Raw genomic sequence first — 24,993 nt, 5'->3', positions numbered from 1 at the left:
ATCATCTATAGAGCGCGCCGCCGGACAAACATTCCAGGCTCCGCAAAAAAGGGCACCTCATAAACTACCTGAGTACAGCAATCAACAAAATGCTTGTCGTGCCTTTTGCCGCATGCAACCTTTCGGAGGCCACAAGAGTTTACCTTTTTGCACAGACGTTGCAGTTTGCATGGGGCACTAAACATCACAAGTATTCCCACTCTGCGCGCAACGCGCTTGCGTTTTTGTGAGAACTGGTGGCCGTACGGGATAACTTCGACTTTCTGACTAAACCTTTGCTGGAATTTTTTCCGGTTCGTAGTATTTCCGCAGCCTTTCAATAACCATTCAGCAACACTGGACAAGAAAGATTTTGGAAATCCAGCTGACTGCGACCGTCCGATCTGCACGAGGAAGCTTTCCGGCACTTGGTATTCGCACGAACTGGTGATGGCATTCTTGATGGCTCCTGTGGCACCCTGCCGCTTGATGATCTTGGAGTGCGCGGGGGTTTACGGCAGAGAACTTTCGCAAGCATGAGGCTCTTAGCACAGGCAGAGGTGCTCGCCACAAGTGATGAGCGTCATATGCAGGAAACGTCGCCACCATTCATTCGGTAGTTCCTTGGTCAGTCGAAAAGGGGAAGGTGGGTTTCGAAAATTGCGAACAGATTTTCCACATAAGTGGTCACGTCAATAGATTCATTCCTAAAAAATTTGAGAAAATCGTCCACATCGCGAAACATTTTATTCACGTCCGAGTCGGTCAGCGCGTCCTGTAAAAGTCTGTCGTAGTGAGCTAGCAGAATATGAATGAGCTGGGTTGCGAGACAGGCGCCAGTGCATATTCCCTCTTTCTTTATGTAGGAATATTTGTTAAACTTGAGCAGAGTCGACTGCAGGTAAAATGAAAGCGCTTCAAGAAAATTGTAGGGGCTCATTCCAGGAGAATTCTGAAAGCGCTTGGTCCCGAATTCTTCTTGCATGAGCACCTCCAACTATAAACCGTGCGAGAACTGCGTTCCCCTTTTTCAACAGTAGAGAATTTTCAGACGCTACCCTGAGCAACGCACGAGGGAAAGCTATGAAGTCTTTGTCATCGCCCGCAAGAGATCTTCATGTGCCAGCAAACCTTCTGTTTAATTATCATGCCACGAGCTGAACTATCTTAACACAGACTGACGACCTTGCTTCCCTTCCCTTGACGTTGTGGGTTTTCATTTTCCACGCTTGCGTATTAGTCATTTTTTCTGTGTATTTATTTCGCTCTCGCGCTAAATGCAGTCAGTTGTTAGCGCTTCAGACTGTGTGTATTTCTTGTCCTGTGCTTTTTGTGCCGTTTTCCTACAGAATGTCTCGCTAACTTGCCCAGCAATACACCTTGATGCAAGGGCAACAAGCGGCATATATCGCGCTCACCAAATGCCCCCTCCCATGCCATCGCTCTGCAAGAAACGGAAACAAATTGCATACATATCCGCAGTTGTCATGCGGCCGACCTTATGCCGCGTACTGCAATCTTGACACTCGTATTCATGCCGGTGCGAGACCGCACATCGACAATCACGGCCGGCAACAACGGCACTGAGTATGCCGCGATAAAGCTCAGCTCACCCGGGCACACATATGGCCTCACTATTCTTAACTTATACAATAATCCCAAAGATAAAGGCAGAGTTATTCCGTGCATCCTGGGCTCCTCTCGTTCCTCAAAGTTCTCTGTGGTGGGTGATTTGAATGCACGTCACACGCACTGGGGATACACCTCGGATTCTACCAAAGGTAACCTCATTTCTACCGCAATGGCTGATTACAACCTTGGCCTGATCACAAACCCCGCCATACCCACGCGCACTGGTACAAATGTCACCCGCGACACCACTTCCGATGTCAAACGGGCCACACCGAACATAATCCTTGAATATCACACGGTGCTCTAAGACAGCCTTTGAGTGAGCTCTTTCCATTCTCCACTACTATTGCTTATGATTCAAAAATTTTCTGCCCTCGTTAACACCACCTCCCTCACTGGGATAAATTGCGTTTGTACTTGGCAGCTAATTATACCGAACCCCTTACTGTCACTGACTGGACAGACCGTCTGGTGGAGGCTATCCGTTTTTCCTTTTGGAGTGTTTAACTGCCCATCTATAAACTGGCATCAACCTCACGTTACCGTTTCTCAACAGCCGCAAGAATCTGTCGATGTTTGTCTCAATTTTAATATTTCCCAGCTAAAGCTGAGCCAACACGCAACACAGAGACTTCACAAAACATTCTTGATCTACTTTTACCTAGTCATCCTCTGACCTTAGCTTCTATTACTTACCTGAGGGAAGTCAGTGACCATAAAGTTATTCACTCCTCATTTAACACTTCTCGCTTTCAAAGGAAAGTGTCCAATAAAACACTAATGTTTTGCGATAAGGGCGACTACGTAACAATAAATAATGAATTAAACTCTCTCTAATCCTCTTCTGAACTTCACTTCCATCAGCATGCAGTCGACAAAAACTGGTCAATCTTTAAAGGCAAAATTTGTAATCTAACGATCAGATATATTCTATGCTGTACTATCAACACTGATTCAAAGAATCATTGGTTCAACAAAACACTAAAAATACTAAAACATAAAAAACAGCGGCTGTAAGGTGCAGCGAAACTTAAACCCAGCTCTTCTGCATGAAAAAAATACTAAAGCGCTGAAGGTGCCTACTTGGCAGCAGTGAAATGTGCTGCCCAAGCGCTTCCCCACGACTTACCAAAAGTGATTAAAATCAAACCGAGAAAATTTTGGAACGTGACAAATTCCCAGCAATCGTGTGACGTCACCCTTAATAATAATAACGGCGACTCTTTCAATGATGCTCAGTGTGCCGATATCTGTGATGCCGCCTTTTCATCAGTACTCACGGAAAGAACCTAAAGAGCCATTCCTTCCACTACCCTCAATTACTGAATTGGCAATGCCAGCCATCCCTTTTCACCCAATTGGCATTTCGCTTGCAATCGACCAAATAAAAATTTCATCATCAGCCGCATTTAACGAAATTAACATAAAGTTTCTCAGAAAACACTAAGCACATTTCTTCCAAGTTCTCTCAGTCACTTGCCAGAGGTATCATCCCAGAAGCCTGGAAGATGGGGAAGGTCGCCCCTGTTTTCAAAGCACGTAACAGCGATTCTCGACTCAACTATCGCCCCATTTTTCTGACTAGCATCCCTTGAAAACTCATGGAACACGTCATCTGCTTCCAGATAATGCAGCATCTACACTACAAATTTTTTCTCTTCATCCCAACATGGATTTAGATAAGGCTTATCGGGCGAGCCACAGCATATATTTCTTCACCATCTTCATTTCAACCTTGATGCTAACTTAGAAACTGACGCCATATTTTTAGACTTTGCCGAACAGGTTGTCGAAATTATTCCGGAGCCCTCCACTACGGCACCTCTCTCTTCCTTTCTTCTTTCACTCCCCTAGTTTATCCCTTCCCTTACGGTGCGGTTCTGGTGTCCATCGATATATGAGACAGATACTGCGCCATTTCCTTTCCCCCCAAACCAATTATTATTATTATTATTATTATTATTATTAATATTATTATTATTATTAACAATTTGATAAGGTACCTGATCAACGTCTACTCCTTAAATTTTTCAGACTCACCTTGCATCGAGAAACTATTGCATGGGTAAAAGAATTCCTCGCACATCGTTCACAGTCCGTTCCTAGTAACTACTCCTTTAGCCGTGTACCAGTAACATCGGGCGTTCCTCAAGGAACTGTCGTTGACCCCTCCTATTCCTAATGTATATTAATGATCTGCCACATATTTTATCATATCATGTCTGTCTGCACGATGACGATTGCGTTATTTATGCCCCAGTTACTAATACAGCTTATCAAGAATCTCTTCAGGACAATCTTCATCTCATTAATCATAGTGCAATCACTGGTTGATTCAAGAGTTCAAGCTCGTGTCTTTTCATCGCCGTCACGACCCCCACTTATTTATTTATAATATTGCTGGTTCTCCTCTCGAACTTATCCCGTCATATAATTACCTCAGCATCACTATCAGCAATGATTTATTATGGCGTGAGCACGTAAGAAAGCTAATATCATCGGCGAATAAATAACTAGGCTTTCATAAACGTCACCTTCACGACATCCCTCAAAATGTAAAGCTACTTGCTTATAAATCATTTATAAATCCAAAGCTTGAGTATGCATCCACCAGTTGGAATCCACAGCAAGCATACCTCAATGATTCATTAGAAGCCGTGCAAAACAGAGCCGCCCGTTTCATTCAGCGCTAATACTCATCCTACAACCGTTGCGCGTAAAGTTTCGAAAGTGATTTATTTCCTTCTCGAGAAATGATTCCCCAAAATAAATGTCGGTGCATATGTGTAGCCCCATCTTTTCTGGCTAACCTGAGCTGTCTATTTCAATTGCTGTGGCAGCCGCTAGATGGCACTACATGTAGAAAAATATGTTGTCAGTAGTCGTTTGCACATTCCACCGTGAGTGAATGTTCAGATATGAACGTCCACCTCGGACAGTGTATAAGCTCTGTGAAGGTCTCTGTGAAGCTTGACAAGACAGCTACACAGACGTAGGAGCTCCTTCGTGACGCCTACGGCGACGCATTATCGCTGGAGCCAGTTTTCAATCGGCACAAGAGGTTCATTTCGGGAAGAACGTCGGTGGAAGAAGACACAAGGCAGGGGCGCCCTTCAACCTCACGTAATGAAAACAACGCGGATCAGATCAGGGACATCGTGGAGCAAGACCGCACCATTACAGTCCACATGCTATCAGATGCTCTTGACATCAGTAAGAGAGCTTGCCGTTCCATTTTTCTTGCGTGAGAATTTGGGGAAACGAAAGCTGAATGCCAGACTTGTGCCGCACTCCCTCACAAAGGACCAGAAAAACACGCGGGCATCAGTGAGCGCTTATTTTCTCTCCAAAGCATAGAAAGATGGTATATTCGTCGAGAGCATCATTGCTGATGAAGAATCATGGTGTTTTTAATACGATCCTCAAAGAAAGAGGCATAGCGCCGAATGACGGTCCACAAACTCTTCGGCGTCAAATGAGGTGCAGCGACAGAACACCGAAACAAAGACGATGTTGATAGTTCTTTTCCATGCCAGAGCTGTCATGCACCAAGCGTTCGTCCCACAAGGGCAGAGGGTGAATCAGGAACTTTATATCCGCGTGCTCCAACACATGCGTGATGCACTGCGAACGGCGTCGCCCTGACTTATGGGCATCTGGACAATGGAGCTTTCGCCACGATAACGCAAGGCCGCACACTGCTCTCAGCGTGACAAAATTTCTCGCTAAGCACAGCATTACTGTACTTCCCCATCCACCATAGTCGCCTGACCTCTCCCCATGCGATTTTTTTATGTTTCATTTTGTGAAGAGAGCCCTAGAAGGTCGCTAGATCGAGAGCGTGGAGGCCATTCAAGACGCCACGACAAAGGTGCTGACAGCCTGCAAAAATAAGCGTTTTCAAACTGTTTCCAATACCTCAGGAATCGTTGTGCGCTGTGTACAGATTTCAAATGAGGCTATTTCGAAGGGGTCCTGCACAAATGTTATCAATGTTAAAAGCATTATTTTTAATGAACTCAGTCTCGGAACTTTACGGGCGCAGGTTGCATATTATAGTGTTTCATCCTTCAAGCTACAGTCCGAATTATAGTCTTTCTCTCCGTCACCGTATTTCTAGCTTGTGCCTATTTCACAAATTTTATTATTCCCAGCTCAAACAGCTGCCATACATTTTGCGCATCGCCATCGCACACTTATCACCGCATTGGTAACCCGATGAAACATTCACTCCAACGTGCCCGTGCGACTACATTCCACAAGTCATTTTTCCTCCGAACAGCAAGCGACTGGAACGACCTTCCCGATGAAATTGCAGCCATAACCTGCCCGTAAACCTTCCTAGAAACAGTTAAAACCCACCTCTTATCATGAAAAAGTGTTTTGCTTCCTCATGTTAACCCCACCCTTATATAAAACCATCAACAATGAGTCTTCAAGGAAATAAAAACGAAAGGAAATGAAAACAGCAAACGCATTAAAACACCACTACGGCGCCACAGGTTTATCCGCATCTGGCTCATCTATGGGAGGCCCGTCAGGGACTTCTCAAGCGCTGGCATCACCAGCGACACAATCTCAAATTAAGGCTCTGCATAGCCGCTCTCACTCGTGAGACAGAAGAATACGCGAACACGCTAGCCGGCGCAAACTGGGCAACCTTTTGTAACGACGTCAAGAGTACATTAAGCACTCAGCCCACTTGGTCCCTCCTATGCGCTCTCTTAGATCCAAAAACCACTAAATCTGAGACATAATTAAACGCACCTCTAATATCACTACAGCTCCAAAAGGGCACAGAATAAATTAGCCAACTACGGTACACTTATATGCCCACATCCCTTCAGTCAGCACATCCACCATAGCTACCTCCAAATATCCCGGAACGTGATGCCGACATCACCCTAAACGAAGTCTGCCGGGCACTTTTTAGTATTCACCGCTCTACGGCGCCGGGACCGGATGGCATAACGCACAAGGCACTACTCAATCTATACGAAGTCTCCCTCCAGGGACTCACGGAGCTCGTTAATAACCACTGGCGTGCTGGGACGTTCGATTTGCCTTCCATCCAAACATCTCGGCGCAAGACGTACTACTCGCCCTTAAAGAGCCTCTCTTTTACACTAAGCGCCGTACAGCGCCTACGCGAGCTATACTGGCCGTGGTTAGCCATAAGGCTTTCGACACAATAAGCCATGGCCATATCATGACGACATTATCTACCGCTGGCTGCGCCACCCGGAAAAGGCAATATGTTTGGGCCTTACTTCTGGGACACACGTCAGAACTCCGCCTTGGAGATGTCGCCTCCAAGTTTTTCCCCCTGCCTAACCGGGGAGCCCCACAAGGGGCGGTCCTATCACCTTTACTCTTTAACATTGCTCTAGCGCCACTGGCAAATTCCCTTGCTTCTATCCCAGGGCTCCACAGAGCCATATACGCATATGATATGACCCTCTGGACAACGGGAGAATCCCTTGGAACAGCCCGAGAGTGATTTATTTTCTTCTCGAGAAACGATTCCCCAAAAGAAATTTTGGTGCATATGTGTAGCGCCATCTTCTCAGGAAAACCTGAGCTATCTATGTTAAGTTCTGAGGTAGCCGCTAGATGACCCTACATGTAGAAAAATACGTTGTCAGTAGTGGTGCTGATGGTTTTTTTTTAAAAGAATAGTAAAAAGGAAGGAAAAGATTTTTACTAGCCCCGGCATCTGCCGTCGATACTCAAACACCTGGGCTGGGGCAGCGGAAATAAAAAATAGCAGGCAGAATGGAGAAGTTAAATGAAAGAGGTGAGGGGACAGGAAGAGAGGATAGGAGGAGAAGTGATATATACAAACTATTTACACAATAAGCAATGTGTCCAGGTTGTGCGTGTGATTAGTTCATATTAGAGGAAACAAATCACACGCGCACAGCACTGTGTTGGCTACAACTGTTGTGGGACGTCCAGTTATTAATCGTTCAAGGTAGAACTCGCGGAGCGTTCAGTCACTGCGTGTAACTACCTGAGGTAAAACAGACAAGACGTCAAGCCCGTGTGTTCGAGGAATGCACAGAGGCTCACCAAACTTCCCTCACGAGTGCGCGCACTGCCCTGCGGCCACAATAGCGTCTTGATGGAGTCTAGTAGTATGCCCTGCGCCCCATAGGCATCGAGCATATCGCGACGAGCATCGGCGAACGCGGCACAGTGAAAGAGCAGGTGTTCTAGTGTTCCACTGCACCGTATCCGTCACACACATCACTCCTCGTGATTCCGTGACGCAACCGTCGTTCCCCTGGCCACACGCAGCCAATGCGCGCGCGGAGGATCATTGCACGTTGTGACCGTGTAAGTGCGCGACAGCCGGTGATACTGTCGATGCGCTCACATCCTGCGATGCGTGCGTCGGAGTGCTGCTTTCGGAGATGGTCGTGGATGGCCACACGCACGTCCTCCAGCCCCAGGGGCAGATCGCTGGCAGGTAGTTGCTGTGCAGCGGTCGCGAGGTCGTCAGCTTCTTCGCTGCCGGCGATGCCGCAGTGACCGGGCACCCTCTGTGCACGCACGGCACAACCTCTCTGCGCGAGGCGCTCGATGCACGAGCGAATTTCCCGCACTAGTGGGGTACCGCGGCCGTTAGATTGCAGGCGGCTGAGGGCGGCGCGCGAGTCGCACAGCAGAGCACTCCTGGGTGGCGAAGGGCCGAGGGTGAGCAGCAGGTACAGTCCGAGCCGGATCCCCATCAACTACGCCGTGGTGGAGGAGCCCAGGAAGGTTACGTGTTGCTGGCTGTGCAGTCGCAGGGCGGGCATGGTAGCCGCGGCTGCAAAAGAGCAGCTGTCGCGGGCCACTGAGCCGTGGGTGTACACGAGGAGATGGTCCTGGAGCTCCTCGTGTAGGACGGCTCTGGCCAAGGCTGCTGCACAGTGCAGAGGGGTGTGCTCCGCTTTCCCGCAATGCCGACGATCTCTCGCTGTATCTCCGAGGCAGCAGGCCAGGGCCCGCAGCAGCCGTAGGGGGGTGGGTCTTGTGTCAATTGCTCATACTCGAGCAGCGCCGCGCCCATTCGTGAGTGCGGGTGCGAGCGCATACGCTGCAGCAGCGAGCCGCCATCCGGTGCGCGGTGAAGCCGGTCGATGTGATTCCATGCCCTGCGCGCTGTTTGGAGCTCAAGTGGCCACGCTCCTGCCTCGGCCAATGTTGCGGCGCACTGCTAGTTTTTGGGCAGGCCTACGCAGTGCTGAAGCTCGAGTTTCTTCCAGCGCGGCTTGCGCACCGTGACGAGCGGCAGAGCATAGAGCACCGCCTCCAAAGCTGCGGAATTGTATAGACGCAGCGCGGATTGCTGCGGCCTCGAGCGGTGAGCTTGTGCACGGCGGCGTTGATCCTCTTCATCTGCAGACATGCCTTGGTCGCCGCGGGGCGGAAGGAAAGGCCAGTCGATGTCCAGACCAAAGTACCGCACCGATTTACGCCAAGGAATCGGAGTCCCATACAGTGACAGTGGCGCAAGGTGAGCGCGCGAGCGCGAAACGCAGGCCATGGCCACCGATTTGTCCGCGCTGAACGACAGACCAAGGCCGCGCAAGCTGGCATCGATTGCGGTTAAGGCTCCCTGAACGCACACCCGCACGCGGAACTCCTCGCCCGGTGGTCCCCGGCACCACAGAGATATGTCGTCTGCATATATGGACATTTACACATGGTGTCGGCAGCTCGTGGGGAGGGAGGCCGGCACCACCGACATGGCCACATTAAACAGAAATAGTGATAAGACAGTGCCCTGCGGCACGCCCATTTCCACCGGGCGAGGCTTGGAGAGCTTACCTCCTACTCGTACGCGTATGGTGCGCCCGCTCAGGAAGCCATGAGCATATCGCAATAGGCGCCCGCTCACACCGGCCCCCTCAAGCACCGCTACATTTGGGGCGCAGTGAACGTTGTCAAAAGCGCCCGAGACGTCCATTAGTAGCAGCAGCGAAACCTGGCCTGCCACCCTGCCATGCCCGAGCGCTGTAATAACGTCCTATATAGAAACAGCCGTGCACCGCATCCCACGGAAACCCGTCCGCCGCTCGTCAAACAAATCAGCCTCCGCAGCCCGCTCGTTCAGACGCTGCAACTCCATATGCTCCATGAGTTTACCTGCCGCCGGTCTTTATGCCACTGGCCGGTATCCGCTCAGCTCCGTAGGGGGCGCCTGCCTTTCGGATAGGACAAACGACCGCGGTTCGCCAATCCTCAGGTAGCTCCCCGCGTTCCCACACCAGTTGATATGCTGCAGGAGGATCTGTCGTTGCAGCGCATTCCGGTTTCGCAGCATCTGGTATGTCACCCATTCCGGTCCGGGCGCCAAGCGGCGACGGCAGCGCTGCAGCGCATTGTTCAGTTCCGCCGCGGTGAACGGCGCATCACATGGACCTTCCGAGGCGACGTGCGAGGGACCGGCGTCGATTCTGGGGCTCACAGGAGCAGCTATGTTAGCTGCGTTTGCGGGGCTGGGCGGCGCGAACCGATCGGCAAACCGCTCTGCCAACTCTTCAAAGCTGAGCCCGCTGGATATTGCTAGGGCGGCCAGTTGTCAGTAGTCGTTTGCGCATTCTACTGTGAGTGAATGATAATAGATGAACGTTCACCTCGAAAAGCGTGTAAACATAAAAGTCTCTGTGAAGCTTGGCAAGAGAGCCACACAGACGCATGAGCTTCTTCGTGACGCTTACGGCAACGAGACATTATCGCGGGCACGAGTTTTCGAGCGGCACAAGAGGTTCATTTCGGGAAGAACGTTGGTGGAAGAAGACAAATGGCAGAGGCGCCCTTCAACCTCACGGAATGAAATCAACGCGGCTCAGATCATAGACATCGTGGAGCAAGACCGCACTATAACAGTCCGCATGCTATCAGATGCTCTTGACATAAGTGAGACAACATTCCACCAAATTTTGCGTGAGTGAGAACTTGAGGAAACGAAAGCTGAATGCTAGACTTGTGCCGCACTCCCTCACACACGACCAGAAGGACACGCGGGCTTCAGTGAGCGCTGATTTTCTCTCCGAGGCATAGAACGATGCTATATTCGTCGACAGCATCATTGCTGGAGAATCATGCAGTTTTCAATACGATCCTCAAAGAAAGAGGCAGAGCGCCGAATGGCGGTCCACAAGCTCTCCGGCGTCGAATAAGGTTCAGCGACCGAACACCGAAACAAAGACGATGATGATAGTTTTTTTCGATGCCAGAGGTGTCATACACCAAGCGTTTGTCCCACAAGGGCAGGGGGCGAATCAGGAGCTTCATATCCGCGTGCTCCAACACATGCGTGATGCACTGCGAACGCCGTCACCCCGACTTAAGAGCATCTGGACAATGGCGCCTTCGCCACGATAACGCAAGACCGCACACTGCCCTCAGCGTGACAAAATTTCTCGCTAATTACTGCATTAGTGTACTTCCCCATCCGGCATACTCGCCTGACCTCTCCCCATGCGATTTTTTTCTGTTTCCTGTTGTGAAGAGAGCCCTAGAAGGTCGGTAGATTGAGAGCGTGGAGGCCATTCAAGACGCCACGACAAAGGTGCTGACAGCCTGCAAAAATAAGCGTTTTAAAAATGTTTCCAATACCTCAGGAATCGTTGTGCGCGGTGCACAGACTGAAAATGAGACTTGCGAAGGGGTGCTGCACAAATGTTTTCAATGTTAAACGCATATTTTTTTTAATGAGCTCCGTCTCGGAACTATATGGGCAAAGGATGTATATATAGTGTCTCATCTCGCAAGCTACCGTCCGAATTATAGTCCTTCCCTTCGTCACCGTATTTATAGCTTGTGCCTATTTCACAAATTTTATTATTCCCCGCTCAAACAGCAGCCATACATCTTGCGCACCGCCATCGCGCACGTAATCCTATGGAAATCTGATTAATGTTTCACGCCAACGTGCCCGTGCGACTACGTTCTACAAGCCACTTTTCCTCCGAACAGTAAGTGACTGGAACGACCTTCTTCTTGAAATTGTAGCCATCACATGACCATCAACCTTCCTAGAAACAGGTAAATCCCACCTGTCATCATGAAAAAGTGTTTTTCTTTCTCATGTTAACCCCGCTCTTATGTAAAACCATCAACAGGGAGTCTTTTAGGAAATAAAAGTGAAATGAAATGAAAACAGCAAACGCGTTAAAAACACCACTACGGCAATCAGGTTTATCCGCATCTGGCTTATCTATGGGAGGCCCGACAGGGACTTCTGAAGCGCTCGCGTCACCAGCGACACAATCGTAAATTGAGACTCCGCAAAACCGCTCTCACTCGTGAGACAGAAGAATACGCGAACCCGCTAGCGGGCGCAAATTGGGCAACCTTTTGTATCGACCTCAAGAGTACATAAAGCACTCAGCCGACGTGGTCCCTCCAACGCGCTCTCTTATATCCAAAACCACAAAATCTGAGACACAATTAAACAAACCTCTAATATCACTAGAGCGCCAAAAGGGCACAGACGTAATTGGCCAGCTACGGGACAATTATATACCCCCATTCCTTCAGTCAGCAGATCCACCCAATCTTCCTCCACCTAACCCGCAACTTGATGCCGACATCACCCTAAACGAAGTCCGCCGAGCACTCTTTAGTATTCACCGCTCTACGACGCCGGGACTGGATGGCATTACGTACAAGGCACTACTCCATCTAGACAAAGTCTCCCTCCAGGAACTCACTGAGCTCTTTAATAACCACTGGCACGCTGAGACGTTCAATTTGGCTTCCATCTAAACACCTCGGCGCAAGACGTACTGCTCGCCCTTAAAGAGTCCCTCTTTTACACAAAGCGCCGTACAGCGCCTACGCGAGCTATACTGGCCGTGGTTATTCATAAGGCTTTCGACACAATAAACCACGACGATATCATGACGACATTATCTACCACTGGTGGCGGCACCCGCATATGGCAATATGTTCGGGCCTTCCTTCAGGGACGCAGGGCAGAACTCCATCTTGGGGTTGTCGCCTCCAAGTTTTTTTCCCCTTCCTAACCGGGGAACCCCACATCGGGCGGTCCTATCCGAGGTAGCACATGACAGCGGGCCAATATTGGAAAGGCACTTGCAAAGCGTGCTCCTAAGTATGCCCAGTGCTGCCAATGAGGATCTGATTTCGGCTGTGCCATCAAAAAATCATGGCTATGATGGGTCATGTTAGCCGGAGTTCTCTCATTCTTTGCCAGAATTGGCTAAGCCATTTTCAAAGCCTGGCTATCATGGGCCATGTTAGCCGGAGTTCTCCCATTCTTTGCCAGAATTGGCTAAGCCATTTTCAAAGCCTGGCTATCATGGGTCATGTTAGCCGGAGTTCTCCCACTCTCTGCCAGAATTCGCTAAGCCATTTTCGAAACCTGGCTGTGTTGTCCTGGGCTTGCCACCCCTTATCCAGTGTTAAATGTATATAAGTGATGCCGGCCATGAAATAACATTCCAGTGGCTTCCAAGTCACTGCGGGATTATCGGCAATGAACGGGCGGATCACGCTGCCCGCTTAGCCCATACTAAAGAGCGCCACGTCCCAATTTCTCTTTCTAGAACTGACGCGGCACGGAAGCTCCGCCTACTTGCTCGGCAGTGCACCGAGTCGCAATGGAATGAGCCGCATTTAATAAATGCGCGACTGTACTCACTTGATCGAACATTAAGTCTTCGAGCGCCATCACAGCTTCACCGTAGAGACGCCACGCTTTTATATCGACTTTGGTTGGGTGTTGCCTTTACAAAAGCCTATGCCTTCCGCATAGGGATGACCGACACACCAACCTGTGCCCACTGCGGCCATGAAGAATCAATTGGCCATATATTGTGCTCCTGCCCGCAGTACAGTCCCCAGAGGGCATGCCTTAGCCACGAACTTGACCAACTGGACGACCAACCGTACGTTGTTCCCTGTTATCGCGCCTTCCCCTGTGTTTTCTGATTTGGTTTTTCTTCCTTTTCTGCAGATCTTAATGTTTCAAAATGTCGTTTTTTGTGCATTTTATTGTTCTGTTGCGTAATTTGCATTGAGGGCCATATCTCTTGCAGACGTCTTTACTTATTTGCTCGCAAATTAATTTTTTTTCTTTCGTATATTACCCTTCTTGATGAAAAGCATCTGAAATAGTTGCGAGTCACAGTTCAACACGATTTTGTTTCTTTTAGCTTTTTGTGTGAAATTTCAGCACCAACAAAACGTTGAAGGATTCTTCGACGACCAGTGAATAAATGTACTCACAAATGGTGTTAGACGCATGTTAACCTAGCTTGTTTGCCAAATGTCCCCTATGTAATTCTATGAAAGAGTGCGAATTTGCTTGCATAATGTTTAATTTATTCTTTTATGTTTTGTTATTTCATGATATCATTTAAGCCATCCTGAACTAACACACGGCCCCACAGAACGCGCGAGTGTCGGAAGTCGTTTTGGCGAAGTCCATCTCGAGCTCCACAATTTTCGCTTCAAAGTTTTCGGTCGCCGGACATGATGCTTCTCCAGCGGCTTTGCAAGAATACTTTGACGCTTCCACGTTTTCCGCAGCCTTACCTTAAAAACTGCTTATGACTCATTCTCAGAGAATTCCAAGCCTCTTTCACATGTTTCGGCCCCCTCCCCTCTCTCTTTTGAGGTCTCCTATCTCCCCAACTCATCTCCCGCACGTGCCCTTTTGAAGGCAGCGCGCTACCCCCCGCCCCCCCCCCCCCAAAACGCTTTTTTTTTGCTCGCTTTCTCCTAGCTGTTTATTCCAGGCGCAGGTAGGCGCTGTGCGGCTCGTTGCCCCCGCCCTCCCCCCAAGATTTTCTTTTTTCTACCTTTCAGCTCGAAACTTTTTTTGGGACCACAAAAGCTGTGTAAAAGAAAATGACTCCCCTCCTTGCGCTTCTCTCTCCCATCAACGTCGTCTCCCCTGCCATTCGTCAAAGCGCGATGCATCGCCACGCACAATCTTGACCGGACGAGTCTTGTCTGGCACGGCGGCACAAAACCAACGCGACAAAAGAGCATGCGCACTCGAGCTGGCTCCGTTCGTAGTCTGCGCAAGCGAAAACCCACATCCGGGAGCTCCGACGCGGTTCACTACAATGGCCTGCAATACCTTACTTGTAAGTACTACAAATATTTTATCTTAAGATGCGCTCGGAAATCAATGTGATTTTGGGAGCAAGACTTGCTCTGACTACATGCGGCTTTATTTTTTCTGACAGGAAAAGAGAACGAGACAGAGCACGAGGACGACTTCTATGTATCTACTCTCATTGCCAAATCTCTGGCTTGACGTCGTGCGCAGTGCAGATCTGCCCGAATGGCAAGAATTTTATTTTTCGTCTTTGGTGAAATGAATTCACCAAACGTTCAGCACTTTGTCGCACAGCGGGTATGAATTCTTCTGATCTTTCATCCAATTCATTCAGGAATACGTTTGTCATGTTCAGCTTGTGAGGGATAGGAATCGGAACTAGTTTGTGTTCAACTACAGACCAGTCGGTAAGGATATGTGTACTCCCAAGCAGCACAAGTAATTGGCCCAGCATTGGAACTGTATTGGCAAAGCTGGCCCTACAAACGACCAGGATGAAACCATTTTCTTGCAATATTGGGCCGATGACCTGTGCTGCTTGGGCTACTTCTGCGCTCTTTCTGTGTGGTTAACACATTTGCAGGTGCAATGAAAAATCCGCAATTTAAGGCAAAAGCTTTTGCCAAGTTATCTCTCATGAAAAAAAAAATTACATTACTCCGGACTGTCAGACGGGTGTTTTGTGTGGTTTTCAAGTCAGTTCCGAATCTGTGTTACATGCTTTGGAAGCGACTAAGATAAACTGTTGGATTTAAAAAAAAAAACAAAGATGTTCTGAGCTTTTTCCGTCCAGCGTATTTGTTTTTAACCCCATCCAAACAAACAAGCTTTGTTAAAAACTGCTGTTTGGACGTTGATATGTAGGAGATGCTACAACCTGTGCATCTGAATTAAAAATGCGCTCTCAATTTATAGATACGCAGTTATGATAATAAAACAAAATAAAACAGTTACTTCCTTTCAATATTACATTACATTGTTTTTTTTCACATGGAATATCTTACCGGAGGTGCGAAACGGCGCAATTAACTAAAAATCACCAATTTGGGACAAGGCAAATTAAATTTCACTTTGTGCGAAAAATGCGGTGCTAGTTGTTACAAATTATCCTGTAAAATGTGTGTCGAGTGTTTTCACGCCGACTGTGCCTCACAAATTACAGTGCTATTTAGTCATTTCTGTTTGTGTCCTGTGACGGCCATATTTAGGTTCATCATGGCATCATGCCTCCCTTTGCAGGCTCGACGCATTGTGAGGTCATCGTGCAAGAGCTGGACAAGGAATTTGAGTGCAGTGGAAAAGTTCTTTTGCAATAGGAGTGCAACGATTACTTCAGATGTGACGGATCAGTTCACAGGAGGACCGCTTCGTTAAACACTTTATGGATATCTTAGCCGTGCTACTGCAGATTGCCGAGCTGTGTTCTCTAACCTGAATCATCGGCACGCAGCAAAAATGAAAATAAATCTATCCCACCTCAAATTCTGCCCAGCACCCGACCACAAGTTCTGCCCAGGGCCCCGCCACAAGCCCGGCTTCCCACTCCAGGTCCTGACCCCTGCCCGACCATTGCCTATAGACACACCACCTTAAGCGCCTCACAGCTGCTTTGAATACTTTTGGTTGGCTCTTTTCTTGCTTACCTTCATACGGGCTGGTAGGTGGAATAGTACCATGTTTGCGAAAAGTAATCAGGGTGCAAGGTTTGCATCTCCGTTGTATAGGGCAGCCCTTCCCTAAAGACGAGTGTTGGATTGTGAGGACCTCTTAGGGTTCTTACCCTACACATATTTGTCACCCCAAGCAAGAAGCCAGCCATGCAGCCTTGTTACATTCCAAGACTAAATCAAAAATGCTGGTCAGTAACCAGCAGCCGGGTTTGCATGTGCCGGTGTTCGAAACCTGGATACCATTGCTCAAAAGCTGGATGCCATGGTTCGAAAGCTAGGTACCAATGTTTGAAAGTCGAATGCCAGTCCGAGACCTTTACTGGCCCATGTTGCAGAAAGCTGGATATCATTGTTCGAAAGCCGGATACCAATGTTCGACGGCTGGATACCAATGTTAGAAGGCTGCATGCAAATGTTCAAAACCTGGCTGCCGATGTTCGAAAGCTGGATGCGAATCTGAGACCTTTACTGTCCCATGTCACAGAACGAACGCCAGGCCTACGTTGGCCCCTTGATCGACCGTACGTTAGCCCTAAATTGGCATGAAAGTATTGCCAATGTGTCAAAATGGTAGCGCTCAGCGTAAATGCCAGTGTAGGACCAATGTTCGTGCCAAATTGTGCCATTGATAGCCCAACGTTCGACCAATGCTGTTGTGCTGCCTGTGTTTCGTGTAGGGCTGGTTTTCTCGCGCTTGCTGGAGATCGCCTGATGACGACGCCAGAGCATCCTGCTGCCGGTGCACTCGTAGACGGAAGTGCAGCGGTGAGCTCACGTGGATCTACATGGTTTCTTGAAATGCCGACGTGCTTTTGCCCTTTTATTGCGTAGCTAAACTTGTTGGTTGGTATCTATACGTACATCGGCTGCCCAAGATCGGCGCCGGTAGGGCCATTTCTTGTATATTCCTCACCTATCAAGGCCTCGCAGCTAGCGCAACCTGTGCAGCCACAGTCAAACCACAATCCTGGAAAACCTTTCTTTCTTTTTCTCTTCACAAGTCTCTCCCATAGTGACCACATATAAGATGTGATGTTGAGCGACTGCCCCGAAAATTTAGACAGTGCATTTGTGCAACCATCTGTACACCTCGAGCCAGTTAACTGCACGAGGCATGGAAGAAGTAGGAAGACGCCTGCAACAGCTACGAACTGGGCTGCGAGTGGCCGCCAAGCCCTCCACCACTGAGAAGGCTTTACTCTTTCATGTTCTCGGCATTCCCCCTCAACTTCAGAGCGCCAACATCGCACAGCAGCCGGATCAAGTTACCTACCTCCCCGAGCAGTTCAAAGCTCTCTACAGGCCATACAAAAACACAATTCAGGTGTCCCCTATCAGCAACTTTATGTAACTAGAACATAGCCGTTCGATTAATTTGTAACATGCAGCCAGAGGCAAGCAGGAAAATGCAACGTTGGGGCTAAAAAAAGATTCATATTGTACCACATCGTAGTCGCAATTAGAGACCAAAGACTGAGGCCGAGGCTTTTTTGTGAGCGGCACTTCACAGTTGACAACAGTAATTATAACATGCAAGGCAGCCAAAATTTTAGACACAAAAAACCGCAGCCCAAGTTTTGCATGCAAAAGCTAGAAAAGCAGGAAGATGGTGATTATTATAATTTTTTATGGCGCGAGGGCATCTATGGTCAAAAAGCACCAAGGCGCAAAGTTACTTTCTTCTACTCAAGATGAGGACAAAGGCCCTCTTCTATGCATTTCACCCTAAAGAAAAGCAGGAGAGAAGGAATTCGTCAAAGCCAGGAGCTTGGAGGACACTGTTTTCCATCCCGCAGCCGAAGCAGGAGCAGGAATGCTCGCACTGTGAAACAGCGCAAAAACGGCGTGGCGGTTCCGCCTAAGGTCACGACTGTTACACCTTCCGCAAATTTGGCTATTTTTCGCGCATGGGTAAGCAGAACAAACGAAGCAAGAGATGTTGAAAACCAAAAGTTTGACTTCGCGAAGATCATCAGCAGGATGAGCAGCAAGATAATGTTTCCTCAAGTGCGTCGGCCACCTCAATGTAAACAGTGCCTCAGAGTTGTTCCAAACAATCTGCGTTACCGGCCGCATGATCGGTGCCGACCTAACGAACGGTTGAATGTGAACATCATGCCCGTGCATCAAATGTGCAAATGGAATATGCAACCTGAAATGAAGCCGACGAAGGCATGAGTGACGACATATAGAGTGAAGGAACTACCGATCATTGTGAGGTCGAACTAGATTGCTGAACTGACGGAAATACATGCATCTTGAAGTGTCTCCTCGTCAGCCAGCCACTGAAGTCAATCTGCCGACGCATTCAATCCTTTAAATCTCACCAAAAGAAGGCAGCGGCAGCTACCGATTGTGATCGTATTATTATTAGCAACACTCATTAAGTCTACGAACTGGGCGAGTTGCTACTGATTCATATCTGACAGCCTAACGCGTGAGATTTTCGAGGCTTTTCACATCCGCTTGGAATCAGATAGTTGCATTAGTGATCCTTCTGTCACACTAACTGATAAAGAGATGATGTTCTTATCCGGCCATGGTGTGTAGTTTGGCGCTTGTGCTGATTGTCACCGTTGTGGGCATGATGATTATATTTTGTGTTGTTTTCTTTTGTTTTTTACTCTCGTTTGTGCTTGGTGTACTTGTATTTAAGTTGCCTTTGACATGAATAAAAATTTAGTTGCGAGTCATCGTTTGTGCTGTCCATTCTTAGTTGTGTCCCGTTGTTTTATTGCGCTGTTCAACTACGTAACAGCAACACGTGCCTTACGGGATGTGCTCGATGACTTTTGTAGTCATAGCAGGATATTCAGACCCAGTGACGAGTTAGGGTTCCCAGCCGCATATTCGTGTACATATACACGCTACTAGCTGTCACAGAGCGTTTACCTACTTAGGAGGTGTCCTGCGACCACAAGGGCGCAACTACAACCGGCTGTGATTTGTAAGCGCTAAAAAATAGATGAAATAATGAAGAACAGCAAAATATAGCAATTAAATGTATGTAAAGTGAGACTAGGTTATTCTATGTAACAGCTAAGACTTGCGCTCTAAGCCATGCGAAAAACAAGCTACTCTCTTCGCGCCGGCACTGGTTCGAATTCTGTACAGGACTAGTGTTTTGTATTAGATGCTATTTGCACTGACAATAGCTGTAATTTGAGAAATATTTAACTGTAAATTCGAGCTACGTTTATCCTCTATTTCCACTTAAGGCTCGCCGCGGCTTTCGAAGCATATTTGCCCTAACCTAGCTCCAAAAAAGAGAGCTCAAAGCATTTCATCCTTAACTGTCATGTAGACGGGATGAGGGATGATCTTCTAGTGCCGGAGTTTAGATAATCTTTTGCCATCCAGGAAAAGCACTGTGATTACGTAGTCTGTGCACCAACAATGATAAAATTTCATATATATTGCTACGGACGCTGGGAGGACGACGAAGTGGTTGGTAACGAAGACGACGCTGAGGAGCGCGCTTGTGTGCTGAGAGTCTACTCCAAGCCATCGGTTTCTTGCGTAGCAGGTCACCTCTGCTCTGTCTACTGCTGCTTCTAACCGCCACGTATCATTTGGTGGAGGTGCTGGGTGCATCGCCGCCTTCTGGTCGCCTTCGTCGTCGGCTGAGGGGACCTGGACTCCGCCGTCCGGCTCAACCTCAGCTCGACCTGACCAGAACCGACCAGCCGCTTTCCCCCGCCCCGTCCCCAGCCCCGACCACAAGACACGACAACCAGGACCAGACGTACTAAGACCAGACGACGACCTGAACCAAGACTGCACCACAGCCCAAGCAGTCCGGCGATTCCTTAACCCTTGACCTTCGCTGTATGCGACCAACCTCTGGACCTGAATCTCCGGGGGGCAACCGGTCATCAGACAATCTCCTTCAACTTGGTGGCAAGCCTTTCATCTTCTTCTATCCTTTCCGGTCATTCCCATCATCATCTAACCATCCAGAATCCCAACAATCGATCGGGACGATCGCTAGGAGGACCCGGGTAATGTTACGAAGACGAAGAAGAAGGCAGTGGCATGGGACAGGGCGCTCACGCTAGGTCCTGAGCCATTAAATCATATCTTCTGCCATCATGTCGCCCTGTTCCTTGGCTTGCCCCCTCGTATCATTTGGTGGAGGTTGCTAAATTCGATCCCCGACCTCAAGCTGGCTCTCCGTTGTGGCCGCCGTCTCGCCAACATGTCTACCGAGTCCGAGCCATCTCCCTCTCCGTCAACACCGCCAGCGGTCGTCGTCGCCTAACACCGAGAACCGGGCACGTTCTGCGACACAGACGACGTTGATGTGGACGACTGGCTGGCCCTTTACGAACGCGTCAGCACGCACAAGTGGGATCCAACGCTGATGCTCGCTAATGTGATATTTTACCTGACCGGCACCGCGAGAGTGTGGTTCGAAACCCACGAAGATGACTTGACCTCATGGGACATATGTAAGCAGAAGCTCCGCGACCTCTTCGGAAAACCCATCGGCCGTCAACTCGCCGCCAAGAAGGCACTCGCGTCCCGCGCCCAAACTTCCTCCGAGCCATACATAGCCTACATACAAGACGTCCTCGCCTTGTGCCGTAAAGTTGATAAAGACATGTCCGAAGCAGATCGAGTTGGCCACATACTGAAAGGCATTGCCGACGATGCCTTTAATCTGCTTCTATGCAAAGACTGCTCCACGGTCGCTTCTGTTCTTGAGGTGTGCCGCCGTTTCGAGCAAGCCAAACACCGGCGCATTTCTCACCGTTTTGACCGGCTGCCGAACACTGCTGCTGGCTCATCCTGTGAAGATCTGCCAACATTGCGGCAGCCTTCCGACCCGGCTAACTTAACCCGTATCGTGCGCCGCGAACTGGAGGCGATGACGCCCGCTGTTTCTTCCTTGCCACTGCCGGACAACACCTTGGCCCTCATCCAAGCCGTCGTTCGCCAGGAGGTTGCGAACTTGGCCGGCCCTTCTCCTCGCGTCGTGGACAACGCTCATGCCAGCCCGGACCCTCCGGTGATCGCAGCTGCCACTTACAGTCGCAGCTTCTCGCCTCAGTACCGATATCGCAATCCTGCCGAATGGCGTACCTCTGATGACAGGCCGATCTGTTTTACCTGCTCTCGCGTCGGACACATCTCCCGTCACTGCCGCAGCCGTTGGTCCCCGCCACCTCGCCCCTACTCCTTCGTCGACCGCCGCAACGACTACGGCCCGCACCGCTTCACACAACGACCCGATCCGCTCCCTGACAAGCCCGCTCCGCACGCTCGTGGGTCCAGCCGCTCACCTTCCCCATTAGGCCGCCGCTCCCGTTCTCCTCCCACACGCCGCAGCCCTTCTCCTTCGACCTCCCGCCATTTCTCGGAAAACTAGCCGATGCAGCCCCCGGAGGTGACGCTGCATCATTGACCCGGCCTGAAAATCCTCTCTTGACCCCCGCTGCCCAACGTAATCTCTTGAATGTTCTCGTGGATGGTGTCCCGGTCCTTGCCCTCATTGATACTGGCGCCCAAGTGTCTCTCCTGAGCTCTTTGCGCCGCCGTCTGAAAAAAGTTTTAACGCCTGCCGCCATGTCCACGGTTCGCGTCGCCGATGGCAGCCCCGCTGCCGTGATTGGAATGTTCACTGCGAGAGTCAGCATTGCCGGGCGTCATATACCCGTTCTGTTCACCGTCCTGACCCGGTGCCCTCAGGACATAATCCTTGGCCTTGACTTTTTAACCGCCCATTCAGCTCTTATTGACTGTTCCTCAGGCCTTCTTCGATTGGGTCTGCCCCTGTGCAATGACGACTCCACCAGCTCACCTCGCCTTCAATCCACCGAGTTTGCTCGTCTCCCGCCACAAACTGCTGTCTACATCTCTCTGTCGCCTTCTCCTCCCGTCCCTGATGGAGACTACGTCGCCTGCCCTATCACCGCTGTGATTCTGAATCGTAATGTCCTCTTTCCCCACACCATTGTGCACATCACCAACACCTGCACCTGCCTCCCTGTCCTCAACTTCAGCCTGTCCCCTCAGGTACTTCCGACCGGCATTTCCCTTGCTGATCTGTCCCCATTGACCGATTGCACAGTTTCTGTCCTGGCTCCTGACCCAACGACTGCCGTCTCCAATGTCCCTACATCGCAACCCTCCCGTGAGGACTCTATTTCCCGGATGATCGCGGCCGATCTGCCCTCTGCTGATTATACAGCTCTTCACAGCCTTTTGTCCTCCTACAGTGATATTTTCGACTTTGGGGACCGTCCCTTGGGTCAAACCTCTGTTGTCGCCCACCACATTGACACCGGCGAAGCCCGCCCTATTCACGGACGGCCCTATAGGGTCTTTCCCGCAGAGCGCCGTGCTATTCAGGCAGAGGTGGACAAGATGCTGGCCCGCAACATCATCGAGCATTCAAGTAGTCCTTGGGCGTCCCCTGTCGTGCTTGTTAAAAAGAAAGATCAAACCTGGCGATTCTGCGTCGATTACCGCCATCTGAATGCCGTCACAAAGAAAGACGTCTACCCTTTGCCCCGAATTGACGACGCTCTCGACTGCTTGCATGGCGCCAGTTACTTTTCCTCCATTTATCTTCGCTCAGGGTACTGGCAGATCGCTGGCGATGAACGGGATCGGGAGAAAACCGCCTTTGTCACCCCGGACGGCCTGTACCAATTTAAAGTTATGTCTTTTGGCCTGTGCAATGCCCTTGCGACCTTCGAGCGCATGATGGACTCCCTCCTGCGCGGTTTTAAGTGGACGACATGCCTCTGCTACTTAGATGATGTGATTGTTTTTTCGTCCACATTCCAAAGCCACCTGCATCGCCTTTCAGCCATCCTTGCCGTCTTCCGCCGCGCTGGTCTTCAGCTGAACTCGAAGAAATGTACCCTCGGCCGCCGTCAGCTCAAGGTCCTTGGCCACTTGGTCGATTCTGCTGGGATCCAACCCGACCCCGACAAAGTCCGCACCGTGCGTTCTTTTCCTACTCCGCGCTCCTCCGGTGATGTGCGCAGCTTTCTCGGCCTATGTTCCTATTTCCGCCGGTTCATCCAGAGCTTTGCGGAAATAGCCCGACCTCTTACCACGCTCCTCAAGAAGGACATCCCGTTCTCTTGGGGACCCCCCAAGCTGACGCCTTCAGAGCCCTTATCTGTGCCCTCACTGCTCCACCTGTGTCGGCGCACTTTGATCCTTCAGCCCCTACGGAACTTCGGACCGATGCGAGCGGCCATGGCATTGGTGCCCTACTTGCTCAGCGGCAACCCAACAAGCTTCGCGTTATTGCGTACGCCAGCCGTCTCCTTTCTGTGTCAGAGCGCAACTATTCTATCACCGAGCGGGAATGCCTCGCTCTGGTCTGGGATATTGCAAAATTCCGCCCTTACTTGTTTGGGCACCCTTTCTCTGTTATCACGGATCACCACGCCTTATGCTGGCTTTCTTCGCTCAAAGACCCTACTGGCCGGCTGGGGCGCTGGGCTCTTCGCCTTCCAGAGTACACATTTTGTGTCGTCCACAAGTCCGGCTGCTTGCACCAGGACGCGGATTGCTTGTCCCGTTACCCTGTCGATCCGCCTTCCTCCAACGAATGCGAGGCTGACGCCTGCGTCTTATCCATCTCGGCCTTCCGCAATATTGCGCGCGAACAGCGCTTGGATTCGTCGTTACGCTCCCTCATCGACCGCCTCACTGCCAACCGCTGTGATTCGTCCCTCGCCCCGTTCGTGCTCCATGAGAACGTCCTCTACCGGCGCAATATGCGGCCTGACGGCACTGACCTCTTGCTCGTGGTCCCTCAACACCTGCGCAGCAGCGTCCTTGAACAGCTTCATGACGTTCCCACGGCCGGTCGTCTTGGAGTCTCCCGCACCTACGACAGCGTACGCCGCCGCTTCTTTTGGCCCGGTCTATACCGTTCTGTCCGCCGCTATGTGGCCGCTTGCGAACTGTGCCAACGGCGGAAGACCCCCTCGGTTCTCTCTCCCGGGCACCTTCAGCCGATTCCCATGCCCGTAGACCCGTTTTCCCGTGTCGGCCTCGGCCTGCTCGGCCCTTTTCCGGTGTCTGCTATGGGAAACAAATGGATCGCCGTCGCGACGGACTACTCCACGCGCTAGGCTATTACTCGAGCGATCCCAACCAGCTGCAAAACTGATGTCGCTGACTTTCTCCTGCACGACGTCATACTCCACCACGGTGCTCCCCGTCACCTGCTCACCGATCGCGGTCGCTGCTTTCTTTCCAAAGTGGTCGCCGAACTCCTCCGCTCCTGCTCCATCCGTCATCAATTCGCCACGGCCTACCATCCGCAGACGAACGGCCTCACTGAACGTCTGAACCGTACCATCACCTACATGATTTTCATGTACGTCTCCGACCATCACCGCGACTAAGATATTAGCCTCCCATTTGTTACATCCGCCTAAAATTCTACGCGTCACGATACAACCGGTTTCTCCCCTTTTTACCTTCTCTTTGGCCGCGATCCTTTGCTGCCCTTCGACAGTGTACTGCCCGCCACCGCCTCCACGAGTCCTTACGCTCGGGACGCCATCGCTCGCGCCGACGCTGCCCGTCTTGTCGCCCGCCAGCGGCTGTCGGCCTCCCAAGTCAATCAGAAACGACGTCATGACTGTC

The sequence above is a fragment of the Amblyomma americanum genome, chromosome 5 (assembly GCF_052857255.1).
Source record: "Amblyomma americanum isolate KBUSLIRL-KWMA chromosome 5, ASM5285725v1, whole genome shotgun sequence".
Taxonomy (NCBI): domain Eukaryota; kingdom Metazoa; phylum Arthropoda; class Arachnida; order Ixodida; family Ixodidae; genus Amblyomma; species Amblyomma americanum.
This window is presented reverse-complemented; position numbering follows the sequence as displayed.